The sequence below is a fragment of the Drosophila mauritiana genome, chromosome 2R (assembly GCF_004382145.1).
Source record: "Drosophila mauritiana strain mau12 chromosome 2R, ASM438214v1, whole genome shotgun sequence".
In the NCBI taxonomy this organism is placed as follows: Eukaryota; Metazoa; Arthropoda; class Insecta; order Diptera; family Drosophilidae; genus Drosophila; species Drosophila mauritiana.
Window position 1 is genome coordinate 9258042 of NC_046668.1, and position 17535 is coordinate 9275576.

Genomic DNA, 17535 nt, shown 5'->3' on the forward strand with positions numbered 1-17535 from the left:
GGGATTTCGTTTTCTTTTCAGCTTCTGTTTCTCCACATTTTGGCTTTGCCACTCTGTTCTACCTGTTGACTTGGCCGTTTTTATTACCAACTTGTCACACTGACTGAGTTTTCCCAACGCGTCTAGAAACTTTATGATGTGTCAAGAAGGTTTTTACACTTTAGCTTAAACTTCACTGCGAGTCAACCAATTTGCTTATATATATAATGAATATTGTTCTATACTAATTCGATTTAATTGACTGCTGTTGCGCTTGTATATTTAAATTACATTTAAAAAAAGCAATTTCGTAAGACCCAATTACCATATTGCATTTATAGGGTTTTATAGCATTAAGTGATAAATTGAATAAAAATCGCTCGTAATTTTCCATCAAAATTTCCTGCTTCATTCGGAAGCATATCGAATTCGATTTAATAGCTCTAAACTGACCTTAGACAGAGGACGCACAGCTGAGATAACGATAAAAACAACCAATACCAGAAAATATAAAAAACTGTTTTTATTTTGGTAAGCATACGTATGTATGCTAATAAGCTCTGCACGCCTCATATCGAAATTCCGCACTCCGAAGAAAGGAAAAATACAGAAAATATGGATATACGATCCGAGATCAACGATCAATCTAAAGATAGTTGTTGGTTTTAGCATAGAACTGCATTTCATTTTTGGGGCGTTTACCATGAAACAAATTGTGTACTATCTATTATCGCTGAAATAGAAAATTGACTTTGTTTGCCTTAATTATCTATACTTCTTTCCACTCCAATATAATCTATTTTTAAGACTGCGACAAGGCTAGACCGATTTTATGTCATTATAGAGCACTAAAAACAAGCAATAAAATCTATGGGGTACTCCCTTTTCTATTAAAAGCAATCTAAAAATTTTGTTTTACCAACGATACTTATTGAATTTTGTTTATAAATTGATAACCGCAGTTGTATATTATTGAAAATATTTTGGTTAATAGTGGACATTAAATTTAACAAGTATTTAAAAATATCCCCACCATTTATAAACTCAATTTGGTTTGCATATTTTCACAATTAAGATTATCTGAGTTGTTCCAGTTTCAGCTTAATTTTGAATTATAATAACTGCGAATGACAACGTCATTAAAATAGTGATTTAAGGCTATGAAATTTGCAAACCATTTAGGCAAAAACAGCATTTAATAGACAAATAATATATTATGAAAATTCGATTGATTTCTAGTAAATTCAATATAGGCATATAAACAACCTTTTTTAAGCAGTTATTTAATGCTTAGCCTAATTTATTAGTGAACTTTTAGCTTGCTTTCTTAGCTGAACCCAATCAGATATGATAATATATATTTTGTTTCAATATATCTCGTTTTACAACTCTGAATAGCACACATGGCGACTGCTGTTGTTCTGGTTGAGGTAAACAATTTAGTTAGCTGATTAATGGCCCTTCGCCAGGCACGTCTCAGTGCAAAAATCGAACGATACTGGGGGGATCAAGTGGGGTTTGGCCAATATTATGGCAGGTCGTGACTTTCAGTCACTTATTAACTGTAGACAAAATAAAGCAAAATACTCCTGTTTATTATGCAGTTTGTTTAGAGCGCATTTTAAAGATACAGTATTGGTTCTGATTTGGATAGAGAGTTGGGTTTGCCTGCTCGTTTTTTTTTTCTAATCTTTGAGAACTTTAAAAGTTGGGGCTGGGCTGGCATCAGCTGAGGTTCTCGTTGCCCCGGGCTGTTTCGATTAGAAAAGCAAATTTACAATGCCTTTGGGCCCCAAATGTAAATTCTGTCTGACGGCGATAATATTGTTAATTGCCAGTTTGCGTTGTTTGGTCTCAACTGTGCCTGGTTTTCCATTCGGAATGGGTCGCATGCGTGGAGGTGTGATTGCCAAATCCGAGTGGCCAATCAATCAATGAAAAGGTTTATTTCGTTCCGAGCAGCTTAGACATCGATTTGCATACATAAACATTGAACTGGCACGAGTTTTGATCGCTGGGCACACGCTATTTAGCTCTAGGTTCTTTTAATTGGAATCTATTGCATATCATTATATAGTTTTTTACATATTATTATATATATTAAATAAAAGAAATTTAAAAACCAAGTATAATGTGGTTTGATTTTACAGAAAATAGTTTTTAATCTATTTTATTGACTAACGTTAATGTATTTTGTTATTTTTAATGACCGCATTTATTTAAATGGCTTCTAATTAATTTTTGCTTGGTTTCTATTTTTAATTGAAATGTGACTATTTAAAGAAATAAACCGGAAAATGATTAGATATAAGACTAAATACCACGTTGGAACTAAACAGCACCCAAGTTACTAAAAATAAGTTTAGGCTGTCGTACAATTACAAGTTCAATGACTATGATTACCCAGTCTCCGATGTCGATCAAGGTGTTCAAATGGACAATTGGAAAGTCGGACAGACGGCGACTAGACTCGCCAATGAATTATGATCGAGAACGTATGGCTCGAAAACCAGTTTTCGTCAGAAATCCTCTCTAAATCGCAAATGTATGTAAGTTTCGACCAAGTGGTGTTCTGGTAATTGGGAATAATTCTCCGAAGCCAAATCACACACAAATTATAATAACAATTGTGCAAATTATTTGGGATCCCGAGAAACCGCCGCACGAATTATAACAAAAAAAAAGCTACCCACATGGTGATTCTACGAGAAACCATTAAGTGAATGATTCAAACGAATTACACACTTAACAGTTCGGGAGCCGCACACAACAAACATCAGAAACATTTATATTCCTACTTAATTATTGCCTTATAGGCACCAATTGATTAACGAATTAAATATAGAAAACGCACACAGATCAAGTGGGGTGATGGCTTTTCTCGGGCGAGTTCAAGTGAATTTATTGCACTTTGCCAGCCCTGATAGAGTGCATAAATCAGCAAACATTACAGCCCGTGTGTGTTTGACACACAAACCATTCAATGTCAACAAGCCGAGACAGTGAAAATCGCAAATGCGATTTAAAATCAATTTTTAGATATTCGTGTGGTAAATTTCCTAGCATTCAAATTCTAATTTAATGAAGTTTAAGCAAGACTGCGCTAAAAGTGAGCTAGAGAAATACAATATTCAAGGTTTTAAAATATGTAATATTATAAAATAATACAATATTTGTCAACATCTTGACCAATTTTACCAACCTAACATATAGGCAAATTAAAAATTTCTCGTTTTATTTTATACTCTATTTTAAATATTTTAACTTTTAGAAAAAAGCAAATATTTTTTACAAATCTGAAAAATTTTCTATTTTCGATGTGAGCAAAATTTCTTACAGCTGGCAATGCCTCAAATCGTGGTAATGGGCAAGAGGGAGGGGGCGGGGGCGTTAGAGAGCAGCAGTCGATTTGTTTGAAAACAGTGAATTGTTTATGAGTTTTTCGCGAATACGCTCGAGTGGCTGAGAAACCTTTTCAGCCTGCTAATGCTAACAAACTTGAACAGCGGCGGGAATCAATTAGCGGCTTGCAAGGCCTTAAAATACGTATGTCCAGTGATTTTTATTCCTTCTTGTTGTTTTTTTTTTTTTGGAAGCAACGTGATAAATAAAACAACACAGCTGATGGGCTCCACCGCGCGAGAGAGCGTTCCTCTCGCGCTCTCACTAACACAGCTGCTTGTAAAATACTCGGCGGCCATTGAGAAAATAAAAGCAAATAAGAAGCAACGAAAACGAAGCAAAATAAAAAAAGGAGAAACAAATTTCGCAACGCCCTGAGATTTTTTAACTCCGTCTCGTTTTTCCACAACAAAAATAAAGCACATAATATAATAATAAAGTTAACAGAGACGACATTACACGATTTTTGGTCTCCAGCTTGGCGAAAACTCACCTCTCTTTGATTTTTCGTTGGTTTATTGATGCGAAGAGCGTGGAACGGAGAAGAGGGGAAGATGTGGGAGAAAGAGCACAAGACTTTCACAAAAATAAAAACTCAAATTGAGCGCAAAAACAGCATTTATTTGCATTTGCTTTCCACTGGCTTTCGCTGCACTTTCACCGCACTTTTCACGTTAGGGAAATTGTTTTCATTTGCCAGCAGTTGTTTTTCATCTGCTCACTGTTTGATTTTCTTTGCCCATTCCATTTTTTTGGGCCATTGAGCAATATTTTTTTTTCGAACACCAAACACACACACACTGACGCTCGTTTGCGAGAGACACTCACACGTACACACCTATCCGGTGCTTATACGCCAGCTTTATTCTGCATTCTGCAGTTTTCTGCTGCACTGCGTTTTTCTGGCCAATTCTGGCGACTTCTTCGACTTGGCCAAGAAAAACAAGGCACAAATGCGATTTCGACTTCCCTGCTGTTTACACGCGCTTCTCTGCTTTCCCGACTGCTTCGCCCGCTCTCCCAATTGGAAATGAGTGCTGGTGAGAGCGAGAGCGTCGGCGCAGTGTGGCCCTTGATCGGTGCTCTGCGGGATTTTGGGTGAGCGCGGTGTGCGGCCACACTGCCGCCCGAACAGCTGTTCGAAATTGGAAAACATCAAATTCTAGAAAATCTATTTTTATCTCAAATTTCTATTTTTACTTGATTTATGGCGAAAAAACACAACTTTCACAACAATGTTTTATGATAATTTCTTTCTTTTTTTAGAAGTGATCTTTTGTTTATAACAGTGCCTTTCAAAAGTTGTGTTCCATTGTAAGTCTTAAAATGTTTTATAGGTTAGTTAAAAACATTAATAGGCAATAGCATTTTTATTAAGTTTAACATATTTATTCTGTTAAAATAATAAAATAAAATAAAAATTTGTAGCATCCTTGCCAAACTTAGGAAATTAATGTAGGAAATAAATCAAAATTAACTAATGTCAAATTAAATAGGATTCGAAATTTTAAGATAATTGGTATTCTGTATGCAAGAGGGACTTGTAAATTACGAAATAAAAACATGTTATAGGAATTTTAGAAAAATTAACAAGAACAATTGTCTACGGAATTACGGACTTTTAAAAATTTACTTGTATGTAACATATGTATATCCATCAAACAGCAAATTGTGTATAATTTAATAACAAAAAAAAATGGAAAAAACATAGCAAGTTATCACCATTTCAGACGAGTATATTTTTTAAGGACTATCTAATATTTTTAAATCTTTTGTAACGTTACCTCAATTCAATATGTGGACAAACCGGTTCTCAAACCGAAACGTAATTAATAAAGTTCGTTAAAAATCTAATAAAAACGATACGTTCAAAAGTTCTCTTGTGCAAGAAGTCATGGCAAGGAACTCAAATTACAATTATCAAAAATGCATGGAACTTTTAAATGGCCCGTTTGGATTTTGATGTTGAAGTCCGTAGATCTTTCCGTGAAACTCATTAAGTGGTCATTAAGTTCAGTCGACTGTGAATTTGGTTATGCCTCAAACAGTCCTTCGACTCCTTTATTTTGTCGGTGATTATTCAGGGTATTATGAAGCCTAGGAATTTAATTACTCAAAACAAGCAACAAGGCGCAGAAACAGAATCAAAAAAGGCAAGCCCGAGTTGAAGCATAAATTGGACCCTTTTCATGTTGCGTTTGCCAAGTGAAAGATAACTAAATAGTAAAAGGTACACAGAAAGAAAATATTAAAAGCCTAAAATACATATATAAAATATTTTAAAATCTACAGTAATGTATGAATTACACATCATAGCACTGAAAATTGCCATGTATAATGTTGAAAAATGTGTTTAATCATAAATAAGATAATAAATTACACAACTAATTTGTAATTTAAGAATCTATAAATATGAAATTTTTGTTAAGCAAGTACATAAATTTGTACATAATATTTTGTATAGTCTAAAATCTTAGAAAATGACATATTTTGGAAATAAGTTTAGCTTTTGTCTCATTAAGAACCAAAAGGATCTGGAAAACTTTTACCTGATTTTTCCGCTAACTTCTTTCAGTGCGGTTAAAATCACATCCTGCGAATCGAAACAAAGTCTTCATTCAGAGTGCTCGGCTCCTACCAGCAAATTGCAGCAATAAAATTGAAGAAATGTCCAATGGGACTGTGAAAAACGGATGGGCAAGTGGAAATGGAAATGGCAGGAGGGCGAGGACGAACCCACTGCCAGTCTGTTTGCTCCTGTCAACTTTCATTCGCAGCCGCCCGTTGATTACAGAGCTCCATTTGAGTCAAGCGCCCCCATATTTTCCGCATTTCCCCCGCAGAAATTCGAAGTCAAGCGGAATAACAACAACAGCAACAACATCAACACTTGCCGCAGGATTTTGGGGGGCTGGCGTTAAAAAGTGGGTGGTCCAACCGGTCCTCTTGTTCCTGATGATGATGACTGCAGAAGCGATAATGATGTAGCCCCTTCATTATTCGCAGGCGAAAGTATCGCCGAGTCCATAATGAGCACCAGAAATTCGCGTGGCGCGATAAGTGACAAACGGGGAACGGGATGGGTCATTATCCAAAAAGGATGGGAGGCAGTGCATCCAAACTTCGGGCGGAGCTGTGGGATCATATGGCGAAACATTCGCAATTTCTCAACTTCTGTCAGAAACATTAAAGTTCAAGCGAATTTGTAATGAAAACGCCGAACAAGGGAAAAAATGTTCTAATCGCATTTGACGGATTTTCAATAAAAAAAAAGAAAAATCTCATATTTATTTTATCGTTTTCGATACGATAAGTATTTAAAAATCTTTCAACCGAACGCACAAATTTCTGCAGAAGTTAACCTTTTGATGGCCAAACTTTTTGTCCCTAAATGAAATTTGGTTATTTTGGGAATATCCCAAAAGCCCGAGCCAGCTATTTTTGTTAATCGACCCACGGCCCCTGTAATCCCGTTTCAAATTTTCCATAAACCTGGGACTTTAAGTCATCCCGGGGTCCTTTCAACGGAGTCACCTGAGCAGCTCGTAAGCAGACTAAGCAATCAAAGGACACTGGACGACAAAAGAAAGGACCGGCTCCTGGTCATCGTACATTGGACAATGGACGTGGGACATCGGCCATCCCATCAACACAACTAATCCCCGGCATTCACCGAATGATGGACACATCTGATGGATACCCCATCCACGACACTCCGCACTTCATTTCCTCGGCAATCCCAGCCTCTGCGTTGTTTCACTTTTTCATGTCTGATTACGGCTCTGGGCGTACACTGAGAGAATACAAAATTTAAAAAAAATAAATTAAAAAAAATAATGTTCTGTTAAATATTTTTGGATTTTACAGGAAGTCCTGTTAGAATTAATAGATTTTTTATTCAAAATATGCATCAATAAATACTTTTTATATTCGCACATTCCATTTCTAAGCGTTTTAGCAGCCACCACTCTGATTTGCTCGATGTGCTTTTGGTTTGGACAGTTTCTAGAGATCCCCATCCGATGCTATTCTCCTCCGCAAGGACTCTGTTTATCCCTGACAAAGAGGACGACGCACTGCCTGCCTGATTGCAGCCGTTGCCATTGAAAGATGCTGCGCCGCTTAGAACTGGGAGGAGCTCCGGCCTCAGTGTTTATCTTTCGAGCGATTCCAGCTGCCTGCTCTTGGAGGGCTAAGCAAACAGGCTGTCGGGCAAAGGGTTGTGTCGTTTAAATAGCATCTTGACCGCCCAATGAATCATTCATTTGCCCACCGAATCCAATTATTGCGCATACGCCCTGTTGTACGGGCCTAAAACTTAAAGGCAGAAGGCAAACCCACTAGTCACACACTAATTACGAGTATGTGTCGCCGGCAGCTGTAAAAATGTATTCGATATCTAGAAACGGTGCCAGAATCTGGCGTTGATTTATTATTCGACCAACGTAATTGGATATGGATAATGACCTATAAATTAAAGGCAAATTAATGCCTTTCATGGCGAATTGTCGGGCAAAAGTGCATGTGAGTCCCTCATTATCGAGTTCATACATCTGCAGCCGTTTAAACTTCGAAGGTGATTAGTTTCAGATTGGTAAAATATGACTATATACCTGCAGAATGGAAATCTTTATAGTTGTCAAGCCATTAGAACCTTAATTTGTAGGGTATGCCCTGCCTAATAGAAAAATGTACATATTTTAAGCCATAATTTAATTGTATTTAATTCCGAAACGTTTCACATAGGTAAGAAAATTAAGCAATTTCAGCTAATACATATCTTGTGAAAAAAAGTGGCCACATGATTTATTTGCTAATTGAATGCATGGCATATATATTTATTTGCAATTACCGCGTGAGTTATTTTAAATATTTCATATTATGAAAAATCATAATACGCTCGCCAAATATGATTAATATGGCGATAATTATTAACAGCAGCTCAGAACGTGCACAATTTAAATGTGTTTCTATGTCAACTAAGCCATGAGTTGTAACTCAAATATTGACAAAAATTTGTTTATTAAAAAAATGCCATATGATAACGTAGTGTCATGACAAATGAATAATTTTGAATGTAAATAAACGCATTCTAGATCTGTGTTATTAATAAGCAATACTGATGCGGTTTAAATTAATTAATTATATGCATTCCCTAAAAAAAACACCGTAGTTATTCTAACTTGCACATTAGCTGCAACTATGTGGATGTCAAAGGGCGTAAAAATAAGGCAAACAGAGTGGGCGGTGGGCGGGGATCATATCATGTAATAGCACGTAACAAAGTCAGCGCTCGTCACGCGCGCAACGTAAAATCAGGAAAAAAAAAATAAAGCGAAAAAACAATAAATCGATTCGCCTTCAAAATGCAGGGTGAAAAAAAATAAAAATATAAAGGACGAGTAGGAAATATGGAAGGGGTTTTCCGGGGTCGACTGGCACGGCAATAAAGCCAGAAATCACGCTGGGAGCATGCAAATCCCAAAAAGATATCCACACGCCCACCCAAAAAAAAAATTAAAAAGAAAAACTGCCGTGGAAAAACTCGTTTTTTTTTTTTTGGCCAAGAGCAGAGACAAACAAAAGGCAAAAATGTGTGCGCTCATAGGTTCACAAAGGGAAACAAGTTAACTAGACACGGAAGAGCCAGGAGGAAAATCTGGTGAAAATCTGTGTGCCGGCGACGATAAATTCATATAAATCGCGTTAATTTAACCGCAAGCGCAGTTTAAATAACTCAAATGGCTGGAAAAGCTGCTGCCCTGCTTTTCCGACTGGACCCGCGCACCTAAGCTTGATAAAATGTCGCCGCAAAGCTCAAGACAAATAACATCCGCCGCCACCTTCCCGCCGCAGAGTTTTCCACCACGGAAAGGTTGCCAGGACTGCGGAAAAACGATTGGAATCTAGAGAAATTACGTTCTGAAATGTTTGCCACAATTTGTTGTGCTCCATAATGAGTTGCTTTGTATGCAAGGACAGACGTCCGCTGGAGGGACCTCCTGGATGGAGTTTCTGGTTGGCCATTTAAAGTTATCCGCTCGGCTTCGCAATTTAACGCTTATGCCCCAATAAGCCGGTCAAGTGTCGTCTAGCGATTTTAATTGTTTGCAATTATTTCACCGATTAATTGCATTTAATTGGGCCAACAGTAATTGCCTGCTAATGCTAGGCGATCATTCATAGATTTGTAGCGCTTTCAAATGTTCACACCTCGCCACTCAGTTGACTGCACTTCTGTAATTCGATATCCTAAAGGTAGTTAATAACTTACTTATGCATATATACTTATATTGTATATATAGAACGTTACGGCTTCATTTATTTACAAGTCAGTTGGTTTTTTTTTATTCAAAGCAAAAATAAAGCTTTTATAACAATGTGGTTACACATTGAAAAACTGAAATTATTTTACCACAAAAAGAGAATTATTTATCAGTTGCGAGGGGGAAGGCGGCATGGCATTGAAGCCAGACTTTTGGGGGCCAAACTGGCAATCAAGGCCGAAAGTCCCGACTTGGCCTCAACTTTCCTTTGATGGCTCATTTGAAGCTGCGAGAGCCAAGGGATTATTGTGTCCTTGCTCATTTAAGTTTGCCTTTAAAAGTTTTGCTCCATTCGCTGCTAAAAAAAAGTTGACTATAAACTTTGCTAGGGCTTCGCTGGCGCCGACTTTTTTCCCTCATTATACCCTGTGCTTGTAGGGTAAAGGGTATATTAGGTTTGTTGGTAAGTACACATGTAACAGTGTTTTAAGCTCGATGGAAAACATACGTATATTCGTGATTACCTGTGCAGTATCACTCTAATATGCCAGAAACCAACGCCCATAACTTTAAAATATGTTTAAAGCCAACTCGCTTAAAAATTTTCTGTTAAATTAGTGGATGGATTATTATTGTTTGAAAGTTATGAGCACACATTATTACTCCCGCTCTGTTAGCTGAGTAACAGGTATCTAGAAATCGAGAAACTCGAGTATGGCTTTTTCTCTTTTTTTTCTCATATTTCGCTTGAAGGTGCGACACAACAACCCTGGGAAAAAGGGGTGGAAACGAAGTCCCCCGGCGACATAAACGTTAATTGTTGTTGGTCATGACATAAGAACCGCCAAAAGAATGACCAACACACGCCGAATGACATTGCTAGCAAAACACAATTTTCGCTATGCATAAAGTGAGTTGGGAAGGGGTGGCAACTCAGGCAGGCTTTTGCTAATGAACTAGCAAGGATATGCGGCGAATTGGACGTCAACTGAAATCAAGTAGAGCGAAAAGGATTGGACACGTTTCTGCAGAAGGCCTAATCAAAGCGACAACTGAAGTCCGCAACAGCACACACATTTAGAAGCACTCACACACTCCCAAAAATACTCGTATATATATGTACATACTCGTATATATATATTTGTATAAATAACAAGGTCAAATAGTAGGAAAACCAGCCGAAGCATTTTCGGCTGAATAGCTGCTCCTTTTTTGTTAGCCAACAAATCGCAATCGACTCGAATTTAATATCCAATCAAGAGAAAGTAATGCTCACTTTACTGAACTCAAAATTGAAAACTCAAATGAAATTTCTTGTGTGTCCCATCGATTTTTAATTCCCCTTTACGAATGTTCACTTGCACAAATTTTTTTTAATTTAAGTTAAGTTTGATTTAACTTATTGCGTTACCACAACATTCTCAGTGGTTTAAAACATTTTTGTATAGCTGTTTCGTGAATATTTCAAAAACCACCATCAAACGCAATGACATCTGTTATAAAAGGACCAGCACCTTTTGGCTTCTCATCAAAATGGCATCCCAAAAGTAAGTACCTAATATCATTTTAAAACCGAAAAAAAGCAGAGCCAGTGGAGCAAAAAGTGAAACAAAACCGAATCAATGACAAAAGTAAACAAATGAAAACCCAATGGAAGGAAGCCCTACATGAAAACCCATTAATCTTGGCTCTGACGCAATTCGCACACAGGTGAAAAGCAGGTGAGGAAGGGGATCAGGGGCCATAAGGAAGATTAGCCACATTGTTGTGCAATGGCCAATCAAAATGCGACCAGGAACACACGAGATGATGGCGTCAGTTTCCTCCTAGTCCCTGCTCACCTGTGGCTGTTACCCATCCCTTCGCCATATTTAATACGATTTAACGTATGTATTAGGAGAGTGACTGCAATGGTTTATAACATCCGCTTTGAATCACAAGACAGTTTTTTTTGTTTCTTAGTTGTTATCATTCCTATCATATAAGCACAATTGTTACAGCGTAATTTTCAATTAATAAATAAAATTATCATTGAGACGAGATTAGAAATTATCACGCATCTGTGCTGACTTTAAGTACAATTGAGAAATATACCCAACTAGTCGTATGCGTAATATTGCTTAGCACAGGCTAACACTTAAAATAAAAGAAAAATTTTAACTGCAATATGGACATATACTGCACTTAATAAATACAATTTGAATTAAGTACATGTCATAAAATATGCTGTTTAAAGTGAAATTTACGCGGTAGGTCTCAATAAAATCTGCCAAAATCCATCTGGCATTGGATGAAAACGAAATCGCTCTATTCAGCGCAGCAACTTGGATCATTTGTATTACTTAGTTATAATGCCACCCCTCTCATCCTGCAACTTTTGTTATTATTTGTTTTTGCCTTCTCACTGGAAGACGAACTCGACTGACAAAACACTCCCATGTTGATGGGTGGAGCGAATGAAATTTAAAACCGAGACGCCCTTTTAATGCATGTGTACTGTGCACGTCTTCCTTAGTGGAATTAAATTAATGACAAACAATTCCTCATTGTCTTTTCGCTGGTGCGTACTTAGCACGCGCCGGAAATGTATCCATATCCGCTTGAAATTTTTCCATTGTTTCCTTGCTGCACACTGAACGTCGTTGTAGCGGCGATAAAGAGGGCCTAATGCACTCGAAACACTAAAATAACATGAATATTTAAAATATAATATGAATATTTAAAAGATATGGCTTAATGCATCACCAAACAAAATGTTGTAACCAGTAGCCATTACTGTTCAGCAATTTTTTAAATCTTATCAATATACATCATGTACTATACTGTATACCGAATTATGAAGAAAAAATAATTGACTTTTTTTGAGTGTAGAAGCCATAGAAAAGGGTGGCAATGTAGTAACAACAAGGTCTGGGACCAACAACAAATCGCCCTTAAATGGCGGCAGTGAAGCTCCGCTAACTGCGAACGGCAAACCGTCGAAGGACCGTCATTAGGCAGAACACTTATCCAGGACATGGGATCGCACATTAGCAGTCGTAAAACTTATGGCCAGGGCCATTGCTAACTATTAGCCATCATTGGCAGCTGTGTCCTTGCATGTCCTGCAAAATCTATTTAGTTTGCCACTGCTTTGCCCATACATAACTAAGGTAATAATTAGGAGAAAACTGTGTATGAACTTTAATGTGTATGAAAGATATTTGCTTAAAAATCACATAAATCTATCACATAGAATAAATACAGTTCAATAAAGTCGGACAACTCAGCAAGACGTGGTTAGTGAACATTTTATATTGAATTTTCTTAAGATATTTCATATTCTAAGAGATTAAATTAAAGGATCTTTGGTAACTAGAACCGTCTACATAAATTCACTTTCATTATGAAATCTATTCATAAACCAAAATGGTTGCCACGCATTTTATAGTCTATAAGTAGATCAACTACATTTATTATCTCGATATGTTCGAACCCATTGGAAAAGTTCCCTCTGTTCTTCTGGGCTTAATTATCCGAATTCCAAATTCCGATTGTGCGGATAGCAATCGCTTCAAAAAATCGTTTGAAAATATTATCGCAGTTCCAATTATAAATGTAAAACTTTTCAAACATAAACATAGTCCCTTAGGGAAAACGGTTATCAGCACGAGTTCTCTACTCAGAAGATTGAAGTAGAAATAAAGCTATTAAAATTATACAACAAATTAATCTAGTTTGGATATCCACACAGAACGTATCCAGCTCTTAAATGAAACTTCAACTGCTTTGTACATTTATTTTTTTAATCTTGTTAAAATTTCAAGCCGTTAATACAGACTCCAATAAAACTGAAGACAATTCATGTGTAAAAAGTGATAAAAATTCAAACGATGAAGTTGATCTGTGGCATTGCATTCGGATTTGTTGCCCCCGGAAGAATATGATGGCCAAAGGCGAATGTAGTTTTAAGAAGCATCTCTTCCTTTCAAAACTTGATTTAAGCATAAGACTCGATGACAATTCGACAGAGGCCCTGTATTTCAACAATCAAACATTGCTAATAACATCGTTTTGGGATATTGATGAAATGATCGGCCTGAGAAGAGATGAGTACACGTTGTACAAGGTATACCCTAGATATAACCTACATTTTCCTATCTATTATGTAATGTAGAATAATTCGGATTAATTTCAGAACGGAACCATATTCCTTCACTCCGACCAGAGTTCAAAGACCAAAGAAGAAAATTGCTTTTATCCCCATCAGATTTATTCGGACTTTCCAGAAACGATTTGGATTATTTTACACAAGTTTTCGTCGATAGATATACCAGGAGCTTACGGGCGTAAGGCTATGTCTATAAAGAAATCCTTCAGTAAAACCTTTAACTCAAAGTATTCTTTAGTCACATCAGTTTCGCTAATATGCTATATCTTCACAATCGGCATTTATCTTTTTGTGAAAGAACTACGAAACGTCTTTGGAATGTGCCTTATAAGTTGCATATTCTGCATATTTATTACCTACCTAATCTGGCTTATAGATGAACTTAGATTGATGGATGACTTTTGCTCACTGGCAGGTTGGTGGTTTAATATATTCTACATATATTCTAATATAGGAAAAGCATCGAATATAATGAATATGAAATTATGTCCCGCAGGGATATGTTCTTTGATAATGCCACTTTCCTTTGGCTCTCTGTAATCAGCTATTGTTTATGGAAGAAAGTCACATCGGTCGATCGCCAAGAACATCGCTATCAGTTTCTGTTCTACAGTATTTTTGTCTGGGGTGGATCTGCTATCCCACTTGGGATCATCTTTTCGATAAATCAACTTTGGGAAGAGGATCTCAGGAAATGGAACTGGTTGCCCTTAGTTGGTTTTAGTAGATGCTCGGTGGAAGGTACGTTTCGATTGTGGAAGACATTTAAAGCATTCATTTGATTCACCTATTTACTCCAATTCGCAGTTTATAAGTGGTCTTCCTGGTTTTATTATGCGGGGCCCTCTTTGACCATATGTACCATTAACATAATTATGTTCGTTCTGACTATCAAACACATTTTGAAAATAAAAAGAGAAATAAACAAAGCCAAACGACAAGACAGTACCACAACTTGCCTTACTGTCGACTTTCAAAAGTTAGTCCTTTAAACTAGGGGCTTATTATCCATAAATATATTAATATCATATTCCTATTCAAGGTACATATCGTTCCTGCGAATCTTTTCCATTATGGGCCTATCTTGGATTCTGTTCTTCGTTACCCTTCTACAGTGGAGTACCAACTTTTGGAATTTTCTCGTTATATTAATCCGAAGTTTTCACTGCGGTTTCGGGATCATTATATTTCTGATGCTAATTTTTAAGCGCAGCACTTATCGTCTCCTCATGAATAAGTAAGTTCTCCTTAAATTTTAATTTTTTCTTTAATAACAATGTATTACAATTAGAATTCGTCGTGAGAACTCATAACCACAGCCCGAAGCACAAATCACGTTTGATAAATGATGAACTTATACAATGATACCATCGTTTCGCATTGATTGTGCGTGTTCCAACCGCTACTAAATTATTTTTTAATATTATCGCATTCCCAATTATCGGTAGATATGTAAAACTTTTCAAACGTATTAATATGTGAAACGAGTGTGCCAAGAGTATGTCCCTTAGGGAATACGGAGGTCACAGCACGAGTTCTCTACTCAGAAGATTGGAGTAGAAATAAAGCTATATAAATTATAAAAAATTTTAAAGAGAGTTAATCTAGTTTGGATATCCGCACAGAACGTATCGAGCTCTTAAATGAAACTTCAACTGCTTTGTACATTTATTTTTTTAATCTTGTTAAAATTTCAAGCCGTTAATACAGACTCCAATAAAACTGAAGCGAATTCATGTGTAAAAAGTGATAACAATTCTAACGATGAAGATGATCTGTGGCATTGCATTCGGATTTGTTGCCCCCGGAAGAATATGATGGCCAATGGCGAATGTAGTTTTAAGAAGCATCTCTTCCTTTCAAAACTTGATTTAAGCATAAGACTCGATGACAATTCGACAGATGCCCTGTATTTCAACAATCAAACATTGCTAATAATATCGTTTAGCGGTATCTATGAAATGATCGGCCTGAGAAGAGATGAGTACACGTTGTACAAGGTATACCCTAGATATAAACTACATTTTCCTATCTATTATGTAATGTATTCGGATAATTCGGAATAATTTCAGAACGGAACCATATACCTTCACTTCGACCAGAGTTCAAGGACCAAAGAAGAATATTGCTTTTATCCCCATCAGAATTACTCGGACTTCCCAGAAACGACATGGATTATTTTACACAAGTTTATATGGACAGATATACCAGGAGCTTTCGAGCGTAAGGCTATGTCTATAAAGAAATCCTTCAGTAAAACCTTTAACTCAGAGTATTCTTTAGTCACATCAGCTTCGCAAATATGCTATATCTTCATAATCGGCATTTATCTTTTTGTAAAAGAACTACGAAATGACTTTGGAAAGTGCCAAATGAGTTTGGTATTCTGCCTATTTCTTAACAATCTAATATGGCTTATGGATGAACTAAGATTGTTGGATGACTTTTGCTCACTGGCAGGTTAATGGTTTAATATACATATTCTTAAATAGGAAAAGGCATCGAAAATGAAGAAAAAATTATACTGACTTTATTTTCCGCAGGTTATATCATGTATTTCTTTGATTTTGCCAATTCTGTTTGGTTCTCCATAATCAGCTATTGCATATGGAAGAAAGTCACATCTGTCGATAGCCAAGAAAATCGCTATCAGTTCGTCTCTTACAGTATTTTTGCCTACGGCATATCTGCTATACTACTCGGAATCATCTTTACGATGAATCAACTTTGGGAAGAGGATCTCAGGAAATGGAATTGGTTGCCCTCAGTTGGTTTTAGTAGATGCTCGGTGGAAGGTACGTTTCGATTGTGGAAGACATTTAAAGCATTCATTTGATTCACCTATTTACTCAATTTCGCAGATGGGAAGCGGTCTTTCTGGTTTTATTATGTTGGGCCCTATGCGATCTTGTGTGCCCATAATATAATTATGTTCGTTCTGACTATCAAACACATTATAAAAACAAAAAGAAACATCCGCAACGCGACTTGTGTTACTTTAAATTTTCAGTGGTAAGTGCTGTAACGCTTAGAGCTTTTTATTCTTTTTAATTTAAAATTCCATTTTCCCTCCTAAGGAACCTATTGTTTCTGCGGATTTCCGCTATTATGGGCGTATCTTGGATACTGATGTTTATTTCGATGATAGAAGTGAATACCACTTCTTGGGACATTTTCTGTATAATAATCGCTCAAATTAATTATGGTTTTGGTATCATTTTATGTGTCCTGCTTATTTGTAAGCGAAGCACCCATCAACTACTCATTGCCAAGTATGTTATCCTATAACTCTTATTCCGTTAATAATATAAGTATATTACAATTAGAATTCGTGGTAAGAACTTACACCAACAGACCGTTGTTTGATGTTCGATCAATAAGGAAGTGCTTCAGAGCCCACAACATATATTTAAACATATGTTTAAACAACATATATTTAAAAAAAAGTAAACGAATTTCAAAACTACAACCTCTTTGTATTTTTATTTAATTTTTTATCGATAAATGATAAACATTTCTAAATAAATTAATAAGTCACCGCAAAATCTGTAAATAGATATCGGGGCTGTAAATCTATATAATTGGGCTTTGATTATGGTTCGGGGCTCGAAAATAGGAATAAATTAACATGGATATTTTCTTCGGCATACCCTATAATAAGTACGTGTATACAGATACACTCACATGTCCACAAAGTAGCTGATAACTGCATAAAAATTCGAAAATTATTTGGTTAAA

At 36.4% G+C, this 17535-nt stretch overlaps 1 protein-coding gene and 2 pseudogenes across 3 annotated transcripts in view; 2 read left to right on the forward strand and 1 right to left on the reverse strand.

Moving 5' to 3' along the window:
* Positions 1–17535, reverse strand: part of LOC117135421 — a 60299-nt gene that overhangs the window by 38039 nt on the left and 4725 nt on the right. The window contains exon 1 of one of the 3 annotated variants that reach the window (XM_033295575.1): positions 4210–4417. The exons of 1 other annotated variant lie outside the window; for it this stretch is intronic. The gene's annotated coding sequence lies outside the window, so the exon portion shown is untranslated. Of the gene's footprint in view, positions 1–3874; positions 4418–17535 lie in introns of those variants that run through there. One more of the 3 variants, XM_033295574.1, reaches the window with a different exon arrangement.
* LOC117135422 lies at positions 13399–15038 on the forward strand (annotated as a pseudogene).
* On the forward strand, positions 15441–17085 carry LOC117138483 (annotated as a pseudogene).